The following is a 17,575-nucleotide window of genomic DNA, read 5'->3' as shown; positions in this document are numbered from 1 at the left end:
AGAAAGTTTCTAAATAACCTGTTATTTTTTATTTAATTTCTAGATCAAATTAAATTTCTACGTATAAATATCTGTACATTATAAGTAGTATATTATATTATTAGTTGGCAGAGTTTTTTTATGAGTGAGAATGCATATTAGCATTTTTGTTCACAGTTGACAACTCAGTTAAAGTGGACTGACTCACACCAATAATGTGGATTCAATATATATGCTAATGGCAAATACAACGCATACATTCCGAGGATATCCATCACAGCATCCACAGGTTTGCTATGATCCCAGATGACGTATGTATATACATACAATGTACATATACATATGTATATGCACGCCAATATGCTCCGGTTTACCCCATACACACACTATGCGCATTCTTGAGCGTTCATTCGTTGTGGTTCGATTTAGATTTAAATTATTCCGGATTCAGAAGGCAGGTAGCAGCTTATTGATTTTATCCTATTTCGTATCTTAAAACAATAGTCACGGACAGACAGACAGCTGGAGGAGGGCGGGAAGACGTGATAAGGAGGGAGGGGAGGATTTGTCTTTTGACGAACCGACTTAAGCCATAACGCAAGAACGTGCTGGACTATTTTGTGACCCAGTTATCTCTTAAGCAGGCATACGTACATATATAAGACGTGTGTACTATACTTATATGCACATGTGTATGTATGTATGTGATATATAAGTCATGGTTTCGAAGACTTCGGTTCGGTTACGTGCTTTGATTGTTTTGATTTGGTAACGTATTGTCGTCGATTTGTAAGGCTGGCCGCACATACATAAGTTAGGCAAAGTTTGCGCAAAGTTCCGTTCAGGCCCATCTCATCCATAAATGCGTTGCGTTTATTTTACAAGCACGGCCAAATTTATGACGAACCAAATACCATTAGGTCATGTTTTCCGCGAAAAATGTGCTTTCATATGTACATATATGTATTTTATCGATATTGACGCGCAGTTAATCCGATTTTGGATCTTCTCAACATTCTTGAATTCTTATTTTTTTTAAATATTGTAAGAAGCCGAGTCATATATAATTATATTGTATTTTTAGTTGAATTCATTAATCGTAATGGGAGTGATTGGGAATCGGAGTGAGTTTTAGGTCATCCATATTCGAATATAATTCAACTAATAAACTACACACATATACAGTGGCGGACTGGGACTGAAATCAGTGCCAGAAGTCAAAGGGGGCCCCACCCAGGATTAAAAAAATTTGTCCCCCCCCCCCCATATAACAAAATTTTCTTCTTTCTATCACGCTAAAAATCAAGGGCAAAAAATAAATAAAATTTTCAAAAATGGGAATAAACAAATTTAGGTACAAGAAAAATGGCAAAAGCAAAATAGATCCATAAATTACATTGTATATTTCGTTTTAATCCTTGTTCTAGGTAAATAGAATGCGGCATAAAAGCGGCTTTAATAATCAGGGACGTCATTTCAGCTTTTTCTGGGGGGGGCAGGCAAAGATTGGTCAAATTGAATTTTTTTTCAAAAAATCTTTTTTATATCGGAATAAAAATGGAAAATATACAATATGAAAAAAATAAGCTTATTTTTGAAAAAATATATATAAAAATATCTTATGTAAAAAGCTAAAAAAGCGCCTAACTTATAAAGAAAATTTTTTTCCAAATATCTTCACATGGTCGTAAAATGATTAACAAAAGTCGAACATCAAAATGTATCACTATATCAAAAAATATACAAAGTTTCGGAAAAATAAACGATACACATCTGTTTTTGAGACAAAATAAAGTAAAGGCGACCTTTCTAACGATTCGCTCAATGGGATGAATAATTTCTAAGAATGTTACCCAAGGCATACCACTTAAAAACCAAAATATATTTGCTTCAAAATAATAAAATCTTTTTTTTTCAAAGCACATAGCAGCGATTATTTTATTAGTTACACAAAAGTAACATAATATAAGAAATAAACGCAGCATTCATAGATCCATAGTATCTCATTAATCATTAAATTCATAATATTTTCTAAATTCACCATTCCTTAATTTAGGGGGGCGAATGCCCCCCCCAAATTATGTCCCTGAAAACAAAAAATGCATAATATTTTCAATTAATGTTAATCGAAAATCGAGATTTTGGGGAGGGGCCCCTATACTATGTTTCTATATACATGGATGTGTCTAGATTAGGAATAGATTTTATATTCGGAAACTGTTTAAAATTGTGTATTTAAATCTTACTATATCGTCGAAGTATAATAAAATGTTATTTTGAAAGTATGTCGAAGTATAATATATTTATATATATATATATATATATATATATATATATATATATATATATATATATATATATATATATATATATATATATATATATATATATATATATATATATATATATATATATATATATATATATTTCCAACCTATGTAACATGTGTATATGTACATTAAGGATTTAGTTTTCAAACCAAAAAGAGTGCATCGATAAATTATTAAGTTGGCATGCTTGAATTAAGTGTATGTTGCATAACACCGCGACCAAACGACAGTTCATTTCATAGAGAAAATAGCATATGTTAAACTGATAAATGATAAACCAGGCCATTGACACTTGTACCACGTGTCCCTTTACGGTATGAATCCTATTTAAGTATGTTGTTCTATTCTTAAATTAACCCATCTATGTCATCACTAGAGGTAGGATAGGATAGTCACAGTGCTATCGATTGTTCCATTGTTGTAAATCCTTTGTAAAAAAGGTTCGGTAAACCTTTAACAATGCATTTACAATCTTTGAACAATTCACGGCCCCCTCAGGCTCCGGTGACTAGTCATAACCTGCGACCGACGGAATCTGATTTGTGAACTACGAGTGCATCACTCATTCTGTTATAATCATTCTACATACTATTTTTAAAAGCTTTTATTTAGTTTGACATTCATTGTGATGATTTCCTTTCCAATACACATACATATGTTTAAGCAGACTAGAGATATAATATTTTACGAGATATAATATAGAGAAAATATTTTTCGGACGAAAACATGCGTTCTATTTATGTACGATCTGACGAAGGAAAATGTTATAGTGTCATAATTAAATTTATTATTAAAATCCGAAATCTTTTATCAAATTTAATTATTTTTTTATAATGTGGGCGACTCGAGTGCTTGCTTACTTTCGTTTCCTGGAAAATTCTGAATCTCCAGACACGTGTTTTATAGATTCTACCTGGCCTGGCCCAATCGTTTTGCAACTTTCCTAACCCGATTCGGCGAATTTAAATTCCAGTCTTGCGTCATGTCGCATCACCGAGTCTTTGTGTGAGACTGATGCGAGTCTTTTGTTTACCTGAATGTGCTCCTGTCGACGGGTTCACCTCTCAGGATTTGCTCAACTAACCCACTATTATCTCGCCAGTGTGCTTTTGATACTTCGAAATATTTACATTGTTGAGTGACACGTCTTGGCGAAAAGGGATGGCTTAACGCGACTTAGGCCTCTCCAATAACTATATCACTGTGTATGTATTACATATACATATATGTATGTATGTAGGTATGTATGTTCACTGAACGTACGTCACATAGAAAAAAAATGGTAAAATTGATTCAGAGTGGAAAAGGTGGTATCACAGGTCACAAGATCTTGCCTATAAGCTTTGTTGAAAAAAATTGAAATATACATACATATATACTAAGGCTTCCAATCCCGGGATCCCGGTGTTTTCTGGTACCGTGAATCCCGGTGCTGAAACTAGTCTGAATACCGGGATTACGGTGCTGGCAGAAATTTCTTTAAAATATTATTTTTACAAAAATAATATGAAAAAGCGTGTAACAACATTATACAACGAACAATAACAGTCATAATAAATTTGTTTGCACTGAAGCGTTTCACCCCAGCTCGCCGTTTCCTCGAAATATTACGCACGGCCTGAATTGTATTGCAGATTTTGTCCTCAACTGCAATGATATTCGAAGCATATTGACATTTTTTTTATGAGACCTGTGTTAATTAGGATCAAATATGATTTTCTCAGTCGTACAGGGGATTTTCAAGTGTTTAGATCTCGTTACGCGGTGTGTGTGTTGTGCTAAGACGCTGTTGTTTCTGTTAATCGTACGAAGATTATCTATTTTGATGTAAGTACATTTTATTATAATATCTATATGTCCAGTTCTTCGATATATACATATTACTATAAACTATGTATATTAAAATTAATTATTGAATAAAATTCATTGGTGTGATATATTTTTTTTAATAAGTTTTATATTAGATGGATTGTTTCGTTTTAGCTAACTTCGAACTTAATTTAAAATAAAAAATAAAAATTAAATTCAGATCTGTATAGTAAAAATAAATAAACGAATACTGTGTATTATATATTTTTTTCATATAGTGCACAGTATTCTATATTATTTATATTTTAATAAGATTTTAAATGTATGTGTAATTGAACTTTTTTTTCCTTATACACCGGAATCCCGATGCTAGCACCGGGATCCCGGGATCGAAATTTCCCAGCACCGCAATCCCGGTGCTGACGAAACCTTCCGGGATTGGAAGCACTAATATATACTAATATTATCTCTATATATGCACTGTATTTTTCTATTTATTTATTTATATATATTTTAGCTATCAAGCTAATTTAAAAATACATCTTAATTATTATACTTAACTCTAAAATGTATAATTAACTTATATGTTCTGTCCCTCACAGAGGTGTCTCTTCGCACCTCGCAAGAATGCATCCATGTTCTTAGCAGACCTGATGCACTCAGGGAGGGCATTATACATGAGCACACCCCTGTGAAAAACACCCCCAGCTGCCTTATTTTTTCTTACTCTACTTGTAAGAAAAAATAACTAGTTTGTCCTTATTTCTAGTATAAAAACTAAGTTTATCTCTATTCCTTATTATATAATCATCAAAATACTTAGGCAATAACTTATGATCTAACTTATAAACAAAAGACAATGTACCAATATTTATACTAATTCTAATACTCATCCATCCTAATTCATCTAACATACTTCCAATACTCTTAAATCTACTCACATTCAAAATACCTCTCACAGCTATATTCTGTATTTTTTGCATTTTTTCTAAATCTTGGTCACTAAACAAATTAAGCACAGTGGCATAATAAACCACATGTGGCAAGACAATTGAATTAAACACTAAAATTTTACTTTTTTTACTTAAAATATGTCGTAATCTACATAATATACCAACTTTTCTAGCCATTTTTTTTATTATATAGTCAGCGTGCATTTTAAAATTTAGTCCTGAGTCTATGTATACTCCTAAGTATTTTATATTTTCAACTTTTTCAATTAATTTATCATCGATTCTAATTTCATTCAATATATTTTTATTTTTGCCATTCAACACATCATTTTTGTTTTATTCACATTCAGCTTTAATTTATTTTCACACAACCAGTCATTCACATAATTTAATTCTATATTTAAAATCTCAGACATTACATCAACATTCTTTCCAATTATATATATATATATATATATATATATATATATATATATATATATATATATATATATATATATATATATATATATATATATATATATATATATATATATATCAATGTATCATCTGCAAACAGATGTATTTTACAATTCTTAATTACCTTAACAATATCGTTTATATATAAAATAAATAATAAGGGTCCCAATTTGGACCCTTGAGGCATTCCATGAGGTGTTACAAATTCAGAGGATAACACCTTATCTATTTTTACTATTTGCCGTCTATTATTTAAGTATGATTGAAACCACTTTAAAACTTTAGCACTTATTCCTAACTTGTATAATTTTTGTAATAAAACATTCCTATCTACTGTCTCAAACGCTCGTTTAAAATCTAGAAAAACTGCTCCAACAACCATGCTAGATTCATCCATCGCCTCCATCCAATCAGAAACCACCAACTGGATAGCGGTTTCTGTTGAATTTTTCACTCTAAATCCAGACTGTTCCACAACTAAACAATCATTTATACTAATGAACTCTTTCAACTGAATCATCACGATTTCCTCCAGCATCTTCTCAACAATCGGTAACATATTGATGGGCCTCATTTCACTGGCTTTATGTGTACCAGTAACCTTTGGTACCGGTACCAAATACAATAGTGGACACCTTCCATACATCCGGTACGGATCCCACTTCTAACGATTTATTTATTAATTTCAGTAACTGAGGTCCAACAATGTCCCAAGTGTTGATTAAAATATCTAGAGTCAATCCATCCATACTAGAAACTGATTTCATGCCCTTCAATACACCATTTAATCCCCCCATTTCCACTAATTTAAACCTTTCAAACTTATTTAAACCTATACTAATATCAGCATTCACACTATTATGCCTCGTTTGTATTGAATTAACTATATCATTCGCGCTATTGATGTAAAACTCATTCAATCTTTCAACCATATCCTCTTTATCACTATATACTACCCCCTCGACTTCTAATTCATTTAAAGAAATATTTTTTCCCCCGGAAATCAAAGTTTTAATTATTCGCCACATTTTTGTGGGATCTTTTTTTGCACCATCATAAATGAACTTGATTTGCGTACTCTTTACTGGATTATAACATTCTCTCAATTTTAAAGAATTCCATTCAAAATATTGCATTGCATCATTTTGAAATGCTATTGTGATATAATTTTTATTAATAAATTATAAAAACATAAATATACATACATATGTATGTATGTATATATATATATATATATATATATATATATATATATATATATATATATATATATATATATATATATAAATATATATATATATATATATATATATATATATATATATATATATATATATATATATATATATATATATATATATATATATATATATATATATATATATATATAAAAATATGAATAATAAATAATATTATATTTTAGAATTTAGCTTAAAAAGACAACAAAAAAAATATTCGCGAAGATATCTTCGTCTCCCATAAATCTCACTAGGCTCTTTGGAAGTACGAGCTCCGCATATATTTCTAAGAAATAACTTCACTTGAAGATAGTAGATGTTTGTATGCGTGCGACAGAAATGAGCGACTTTTTCTTCTCGTTGCCTCGTCTCGAGATTTTCTGAATTCAATTCTGAAGTACATATGTACATATGTATATACATATATGTATATAAAAGTTTATATTTTATGTAATACAATACATATGTACATACATGTACGCGTCACGCGTACCTACGCATGTACGCGTCACGTCGAAAGCCCTTATGTATGTAGTATATTCGATACATCCTAATAATTTATAATTATCATTTACGTAATGAATTGCTAATGCTACTTTGATTATTATTACATATTCAATTTAGATTCCTAATAATTACTACGCATAAATTGCGGCGGTTTCAAATTAATGATGTTATTAGCGAAGTAAACACAAATTTCGATGGAAACCAAAACATAGTAATCTGTCAAATTATTAATTAATTTATACCATTATTAATAAAGCATACATTCTTAATTAGATACAGTGAATAGTTTATATATATAAATACATATATAACACATTGAATATATGTATGTATGTACCTACATACATATATGTATATGTATAAGAGAATTTATTTATTTCTGTTTTCTTTTTGTTGATATTCAAGTACAATTTTCTTTTGTGAAGTAAAATAAATCACGTGTTTTTAGGGCTAACAAAAAATTAAGCCAGTGTAAATATGGATGTAAATTTATTATACGTATGCATTATATGTATATACATACATATGTACATATATGTATTCTTTGTTTTTGTTGTTTTTTTTTGTTAGACTGGTGTGACGCATTGAGGCAACTTTTTAGGTCACATTGGTAATTAATTTGTTATTATTATTATTATTATTTATTCATTTTTATGTATTTTTTATAGTAATAAAATAGAAAACAAAATAAAATATTCATGAGATTCAACATGAGTCTATTTGAATTAGATGAATGATTGCTAATTTCTAACTGTCCTTGTTTTATTGTAAGACTGGTGTGACGCATTGGGGCAACCTGTCAGGTGACATTGGTCTTTAATAATTTGTTATTGTTATTCTTTATTCATTTTTTGTGTATTAATTATAATAATAAAATAAATAAATAAATATAGCAAATTGACGTATTCTTGAAAAAATTTCCTTATTTTTATTTTTCCATTCTAATGACTCGACACACCCGAGACTGGCGTTTACAAAAATCACCTTTTCCAGTAAATTTATTCAAATTATACACGCGTCGAAGACTACGTTGGTCTCCGAAAAGCGAAGCCATTAGCCGAAGCCGGAAGCTGATGGCGACATAAAAATTAGTCTTTCAAATTAGTCAAAAATATTAACATTAGCGCATATTTAAACTGCCCGAGTCGCATTTGCATGTCAAAAGCGGCGGAAAGTACATTAAACGAGATTTATTCCACAACACTAATAACTAACCGAGGAAGTAGACTGAAAATTAATGAGTATGTACATACTTCAAAGTCCGGATTGAAAAGAATTTTCAGAAAAACCACCTATAAATTGAAGGTTTATTATTTCGGCAATTCAAATTCAGTTAAATTAATGCAATTTTAAACTAATATTATAGTTATCTGATTTTGTATTTAATTTTATGTTTATTTTTTCAAATATAATAGGTATGTATGTACATATGTACTTAATAACATATGTAGTTGAATTCGTTTTCACATGTAAATACATAAGTAGATTTTTTACAGGAAAATAAATCAATGCATTACGTTTTATGTTTTTTTTTCTTCTCCTATAAAATCAGGATTATATATGTATAAAGTCTTGGAAAGTTCAAGTTTTAATTAATTAAATTCTCGAAGAACAAAAAATACAATTAACGTACGTAATTTTGATGCTTGCGCATAAAATACCTCAGAAAAATGCTTGAACTTTCACATTTTACTGTATAATTTCTTCAACGGCGCTAAAACTTTATAATTTTTCTCAAATTTTATTTTGAATTATTTGATTATATGTGTAATAAGATGGAGCAACTTAATTGTAGGTACTTATTGAATTATATATTTGCACAGTCAAAATTCTGTCATTTTTTATATTATAGTTTATGCTAATACAATGTAAAATATAGGGTATTTAAAAACTATTTTGATAATCTTAATATTAAATTTTTAATATTTTTATAAAAAAATATCTTCGGCCATTCTTTGAGAGTCCATGCAATATAGTAAACTCGCGAATAAACAAAAATCGTTGTCGAAACAACCTAATAATGGCAAGCAAGTGCTGGGGACCCCCCACGGCTCAAAGTTGAGCTTTCTGGGTCCCGTCATACAAATCGGGGTCCACTCGGACGGGTCTGATCCCACTTTGAGCGGGGGCTTTTTACGCGCCACTGTTTATGTTTACACTGAAAAAAACGGAGAAAAAAATAAAAGAAAGATATCGCTCCGTAGCGTGGGTGTATACAAAGAGAAGGATAGGAGGAGGTTAGGTGGCAAAGAGACCATCTATCAAAGGGATGACGTGGGGGGTGGTGAGGAGGAGGATGTAGAGGATAATCGAGACGCTTTAGCGACTTTATAAAGAGGGGCTCTGGGGCCAGTCAGGGGGCTTTTCAGACGCGATCGCAGCCCTCGAAAATTGGGGCCTTTACGCGGAGGCCCTTTGTTCGGATTACGAGGCGAGTTTTGCTCGTCAGATTTTGTCTCCGCAAAAAGACGTACACGCCATTTTTTTATTATTTTTTTCCATGCCGAGTTAGCGAAGATGTCGAATTGGAATGCAAAAAGGGATTTAGAAAGGATATTGCCGTACTCGATTTCCATCGAAGGATTTTCCCACGAAATTAGTGTTACAACTGTTGCAATCGATAAAAGTTCTTGGAATTTTAAATCACCCGATAGAACATTCGTACATGTATACGTACTACATAGATACTATATTTATATTTATCTTTTTCATTTTTGTAAAAATCTATTATTGGACTCGCATGTTACATATATTATTTATTTACTTTTTGTTTTTTTTATACCTATCTCTGTACATCCTGTCTGTTGATTTTTTAATTAATAAAATAAAATAAAATACTATTTGAGATAATATACATATACATATATGCATATGTACGTATGTAGAATTACGCCAAAGGATTATAGAAAGAACTACCGTACGACAGAAAATTAACTTGTTAATTATTTTCTATCAAATCTATATTTTTTATTCATTATTAACATATCATTTAAAAAATTATAAGAAACCAAATTATATCTAGGAATAAATTTTGTTATAAAATAAATAGATAATATACATATACAGACAGTATGCTCGTATGCATGTACGTAAAACGGGTACATATGTGCATATCTATGTACTGTTATATCCTCCTCCCATTATATGCGAGTAAATTATATTATTATTTCATATTTAAAAACGTGTTTCAAAATATGACGCAAAATTGTTTATGATAAGAATTTCAGAGATTAAGCACTTTTCAAAATGCCTCGTTTGTATAATAATATGATTCATAATTTAAATTCAGCAAATATGACAATCATTTCATTATTTTATAATTTCAATATTGTAATTATTTCACTATAAGTTTAGATAAATCCGATACATGCAAAGCTACTTACATACATACATATGCACTCATTTGTACGTACGTATATTACATATATGTATATTAAAAGACAGTGCTAGTTATTCACGGGTTCTTTTACGACATCGGATAACATTTTTTCATTATTAATTTTATAATACGCAAAGCGGACTCTTTATCATTTAAGAAGAGAAAATACGAAGTAAAGAGTTAATTTGCTACTTTGTAAAACGGGAAATAACGACCAAATAAACAAAGTGTCAACAATTTAACGCCTTCTTCTTTTTACACCTGGTAGTTTCTGGATCGTAAAAGTAGCGGTACATACATATGTACATATTTATTATATTATACATATTAAATAATAAAACAACAAAAAAATACGTAATGTAATTGTTCCCTTTAATCGTGAGGAATAGCTAAATCTCGTCAGATGGAAATGGTAATAATGCTGAAGGGGTTTGGGAAGTAATTTTCCAACATACGCGGTTTGTGGGTTTCGAAGAAGACGAAGCAGATGGAATTTCCTCTTCTTTACGGTGTCCGTCTCTCACGATTTATTACGCCTGCTCCTTATATAGTTTTCCCCCAAGAAAGTAAGTATAAAATATATATATATATATATATATATATATATATATATATATATATATATATATATATATATATATATATATATATATATATATATATATATACTTATATAATAAACGTGTGTATGTATGTACATATGTATAGAATAAGGAAGACGTTTAAATTTGTTTCACGCGCTTCCATCTTAATGTGTCTCACTGTTACATATTATGTATACTAACATTAAATGTAAATAAGTTGCTGCACATTCACGTTCTGCAGTTTTCCTTTAAGGATATTTTTAATATTGTATAGAAGCATCATGAACGTTATTTCATATTAATTTCACTTGAAAATTTTTGCTTGGAATAAAAAAAAATGAAGCCCTTTTTCGCAGTTGTTTCGCTTCGCTGCCCGAAACTTTCGGACTAAAGGTATGTATAAATTTTAATAGTGCGCTATTCAGGCGAAAACTTTATCATATAATTTTTTGTTCCTTTGAAAGTAGGTCATTCCATATAGCAACTTGTAGAAAAATATAGTACAATCCATTTTATGAAAATTTAAAAAATGAATACTAAAGCGTATTGTTGTATTATGACATATACATTTAATAGTAACGTATATCTATAGCTATGTCTCCACTTGTTCATTTTTCGTTCAACTTGAGATCCATTGGGCTTGTCGGACGTAGTGTATGCGCAAGGCATGCATGCGCTTAAGAGTTGAAAGGAGTTGAAAGATTGCACGGGAAGCGCATGCATTTTTTCACGCAACTTTTCGAGCGTCATGTCGCGTCACAAATTTAAATCGGAGGAAGTAACGCTTCAAGAACAAAATTATTTTATTATTTTTTTATTTATATTTTGTTTTCTTTTATTTTACTTTTTCTTTTTCTTTCTCCTTATGTACATTTTTATGTACCATTTAATTTTGTTCAATGTGAAACTAAGAATGGGATTTATGGATTTTATTTTTGATTTTTACACTTTTGTTCATTTTTTTTTGATGTATTATATTATTTTTCTTTTGTTTCTTTTTTTTTTAATTTTATTTTATCAAGTTTTTATGCTTTTGCTTTTTTCTTTTTATTTTATATTTTACTTGTTTTATCTTTATCAAATGTAGGCCATTGTGGCGCATTAAGTTCTTCCTGTAATGCCACAATGGTCCAAAACTATTAAAAAATAAATAAATAAATAATAAAAAATATGGTTCCTGATAAAATGAAGAAAAAAGTGTCTTCGATCAGATTATTGTAAAGAGAAAACAAAAGAGTGGCGCTGGTGCTGACGAAACTGTTAATTTTCAGTCAACGATATTGAACAAGTGTAGATGGTTGATTGCATACACTATGCATATGCCAACATTCAACATTCAACATGATGCATAGGCATGCATCATGTTGAATGTTGAAATGAAAATTGAAAGCGAACGCTGAAGATGAAAACATGGATTCATAGCTTATAGCTAATATTTTGTATCTGTTTTAATATAAAATCTATTTTCGCTAAAGATTATTTTCGTATATTTGATTAAAAAAATTGAAAAATTGACGATTTCATATACCATAGGTATATACATACATATGTACATATGTATGGACACACATATGAGTCGTCTAGTTCCAAAACCCGGTAAAAGCATTTCACTCATTTGTTGGTAAACGCAGTTTTTCTGCCACAACTTAAAATTTAGTGGATTTCATTTACAAAGGTTTATTTTAATGGAAGATATACGATTTTAAGTTATTTAAAAATTCAGTTTTTTGGAAAATTTTTGAGATTAAATGAAATATTAAGACTTGAAAACGATTTTGCCGGTGTTTGTTCCCGAGTTGTCCTTTCACGGCGATTCCGTTCCTTTGCTCTCGATTTCTTTCGGATTGTTTTCTTTCTTGTATCTCCATCTTTTTTCAATACTTTGAGACAGATCGTACATGATAACAGCAATTACGAAGGAAATGCGGAATGACAGTTGCACCTCAGGTAACCGGCCGAAATGGCCGCCATCTTGCCATATGCAGTGTTCTGATTGGCTGTCGGCAGTTTTGCCGTTAATTCGAATAAACAGAGAATTTTTGCCGTTCTTTGGAACAAAACAAGATTTTAAATATTTTTTTGTAGTCATTTAACTTGGTTTTAGAAAGAATTCAAGTATACAGTATTGTGTGAAAATATTCCTAGAATCGGAATACATTTTTATCTCCGTTTTGACCAAATATGCAGATACCTGGTTTTGGAACTAGACGACTCATATATACATTATTTGTTGATATTGTTTAATAATAGCATACCTAAAAATTATGTGAAATTAATCACTATTTTTATCACCTTTTGGTAAACGGAAGGAATTCAGTGGAACGTGTTTTTCCGTAAAAATATTCACCAATAGAAGATGAAACGAATTGGTTATTTTATAAACTATATGTATGTATGTACATATATATGTATAACAAAATTCAAATATTAGATATCCAAAATTCCACAGTTGAATTGTTTTTGATATTGGTTACTTTATTTTTTGAAAGAAAAAATAATCAATAATCCTGAAAGCACTGGACCGAAGTGATGGCAAAATTTGTATAACTGAAAATTAAAAGCGCAAACAGAGCAAAATTTCTTTGCCGTAGCTAAGTATAATATTTGCGACCGCAGTTTTATCGTCCACAATGGAAAAGTCGAGTCTTTCCACATTTCAGTCGCAATCATAACGACCGAAAAAGCTCTAGTGCACGACTTCAACGAAATGAAGTAAATGAACCTCGAGCAAGTACCATGACCTATTGAAAATCTAGAGAGAAACGGTTCCGAACGGTGAACGAGCTCAGGAAGCGGTCAACTTCCCTATAGAAAAGTTCATATCTCCCGACCTCCACTCTCAACCCCACCATATACCACAAACCATCCCCATCCCTTAACCAACAATAACAACCGAGACTACAAAAGGACGTCGCTGCTCTAGCTATAAAATGTATTACGACTTTCACAACTATCTCTGAATCGCTGGGTCACCCACTATACGCTTTCAAATACAATAAAAAAAAAACAAGTAAATAAATATACCTATGCATTAAATAAATATTGGAACCCGGAAAAAAACTGTATAGCACAATAAATATAAGTCAAACAATTAACAAGAAAATCCATGCGCTGAAACTTTAATATACGAATGACCTACTTTATCGGCCCTTAAAATTAGCTACACTAGCAGGAACAACCTGTACATAAGAAGAGGGTTGTTCCAAAAATAAATCGACATTTCCTAAATTGAATCGTTTAGCTAAGAACTGTTAATTCCCTTATCTACTCCTCCTTTCGCTATGCCGACGGATTTCACCGAAAACTTTCTATGCAGAAAGTGTAGACGTATAGAGAGATAATAGAACCGGGAGAGAGAGAGAGAGAGACAGAGTTTCAGCGAGTGTCATTAAATCCATTGAATTGTAATTAGAAAAGTTCCAAAATTATCTTTTACATTCCAGACGACCATATAGTAAAAAATAACGATACTTTCCACTACTAAATACTAGCACTGGAAGTAGAGATACCATAAATGAAGCTATTACGTTCGACGAAAATCATTATGGAGCACAATGATCGTTGAATAATGGTTCAAGTTGTTACATTTAAACTTGAAACTTTTACTGTTAATAAATATTTACAGCTGAACAACGAGAGCCCGAGAGAGATTTATATTCGGAGTTTTTGATGGATCGTTACGGGCATTCAAGTGAACGGCAATCAACAGTAATATAATACAATATTACAATGTTCACGATGGTAATATACATTTCAGACGGGTAATTTTATTAATTCTGTACCATCGATAAAGGGTCGCTCGCACAGCGTCGTTCGACTCGAACGGGCGATAGTACATACATATGTAGTTGAAATTTGGTAAAACCGAACATGAAAATGTTTTTCAGTATAAACAAAAGAAAATTCTGTCTAAAATAATACGTTCACCGTTAGGTAAACTGAAAGTGTAGGCATTTTAGAAAATGAAATTAATCGAAGATAATATTTTGGCTGTTATTTTTTTTTATTTATAAGAACCTCTCTCTTGAAATCTAAATTAGGAAACATGCATGACGAACATGGCGACCACGACGAACAAGGCGAGCGCGGAAACGAACACTAGGCAAAATGATAATCAAAAAACACCACACCAGCCCTCACCCACTCTGTTCGTCTAGTCTGAAGAACAAACCAGGGCTGTGGAGTCGGTTCAAAATTTATCGACTCTGACTTTTTTTTTTGGTTCGACTCCGACTCCGACTCCAACTTGAACGATTTCAGTAAGATTGACTTTTCTTGCCTACGGATAATATTATTAGCGGTAAAAACAATAACGATTTTCAAAATATAAAAGAAAAATTAAAGGAATTAAAAAAATCACTAAAAATTGAAGTGTAACCCAATTTATTGAATTATTGTTAATGAAATCGTATAATATGCATGAATTCATAAAAAAAAAGTCAATTTAGTAATAATATGTATTTGACGGAGGAAAAATCGGTTTTAAACAGAACACATCAAAATATGGGTTATATGATTGTTGCGCACTTGCATTGTATCGCGCTCGATCGTTGGGGGCTCGGCGATGCAAAATTACAAACATCAAACAAACCAAAAACATGTATATACATATACATATATACATATGTAATTATTAATTTATAATTTATTTGCTGTGTTGTTGTTTGCGTGATCTTTGTAGTTGTGATTCACCGAACATCCATTTTTATAAGCCCGCAACGGTCTGGCTACCTAAAAAATTCAACGATTTTTTTTATAATGTAATTTAAATTCGTGTTTTTTAGTGGATTTAGTTCAATAAAATTGGACACTCTTGTCGACGCACACCGTAATAAATAAAATAAAAATAGTAAAAGAAGGAGTCGAAGTTGGTTGATTTTCTATGACTCGGACTCCGGCTCCACAGCCCTGGTACAAATACATACATACAAAGCGAATATGGCGAACGAGACAAGCACGGAGACACAATTGATGAAGTTTTTGTATAGCTTCTGACGGATGACATCACATAAAAATCTCATGTAACAAATCAAAACTCTAACACCTTTTTCTTCAGAATTGAATAGGTTATTAATATGAATTTTAAGTCCATAGATATGGACCAATTTAACTTGGCACATCAAAATATAAGCGTACGTAATTTGATTTACGGTAATCGAATCACATAGTTGGTAGAGCGAACATAACTCAATATCGTTAGGACTATAGTCAATATATTAAAATCCATAGAAGACATTGCGATAAAACACTTGCAATAAAAAAGACATTGCAATAAAAAAGAGGATAAAATACACAATCTCAACCCGACAGTGATAGAAGATAGCTGTCAATGGAACACGTCATTACACGGGTCGCGCCGTAGCGTTACATACGCAATAATACGAACGGAACAGACGCGTATGAATAACGCAAATGAAGCACATCAATGAAACGACCCAACAAAAAAAAAACCCAAAGCAAACAAAACAAAAGAGAAAAGGTATAGCGCCACCCCCCCCCCCCCCCACCCAAATCCTACATAAAAAGCAACAACTTTTACCCTTATTTATTTAACATATTAAAAGCTTGACAATTTTTTTCAGAATATATAGTCCCCGCCTCTACAGCCCCATCCTTTCCCGCCATACTCGTCGAAAATGGAGAAGTAAATAATCGAAAGGGTTGTTTGCGCGCGCGCTACTCTGTAAATTCGACGCGGATCGTGTCTAACGCTTTTGTTCCTGCTATCTGTGATTGCCGGTTTGTTTGCGGTACCGAATGCTGAAGAGAGGGGTGGGTTTGGGGTGGTTGAATTTATTTGACAACCCTTTGGGTGGTTATAATGGGTGTGAGGAGGCAGGGGGTTGAAATTTAGCTCTCTTCGCTCTCCCGGGATATGCTCCTGTCTGCACCGTCGACCTTCTCCTCCTCACCCCTTTTGAAATTATGGAGGGTGGTGGTCGGACCACTTGAGTTATCATCACAATAATGGCGGTCCTCTCCGAATCAAGAGCATATTTAACAAACAATTTTAATTTGAGAGTGAATTTCACGACCCCTCCCGCTCTTCCCGTCACTTACTTACACTTCGTCGGTCATTTAAAGATACGCACCGACTGTTCCAAAAGTGAGTGTACACTTGCGAAAATCTTTCGGTCGCGGTTCAAATGCCAATTGGGTCAACTAAGTGATTCTATATTATAGAATTGTCCGAATCGTGGTTTTGAAAAGTCGGATTAAACACTGTGTATAAAATTGTAAGAATCAAAATACTTAAAGAACTGTCTTTCAATATTTGATATACATATGTATATGGTATTAAATTGTTGTTTTTACTATTTTAAATTACTTTTGTATA

The 17,575-nt window shown here is 31.5% G+C and overlaps 1 protein-coding gene across 1 annotated transcript in view; it reads right to left on the bottom strand.

Annotated features, from left to right (window-relative positions):
• The window catches only part of LOC143910802 (uncharacterized), a 79,987-nt gene that overhangs the window by 1,152 nt on the left and 61,260 nt on the right, over positions 1–17,575 (bottom strand). The window lies entirely within an intron of this gene.

Source organism: Arctopsyche grandis, chromosome 4, assembly GCF_051622035.1.
Source record: "Arctopsyche grandis isolate Sample6627 chromosome 4, ASM5162203v2, whole genome shotgun sequence".
NCBI lineage: Eukaryota > Metazoa > Arthropoda > Insecta > Trichoptera > Hydropsychidae > Arctopsyche > Arctopsyche grandis.
Note: the sequence above shows the minus strand (reverse complement) of the source record. Positions and strands in the feature narration are given on the sequence as shown.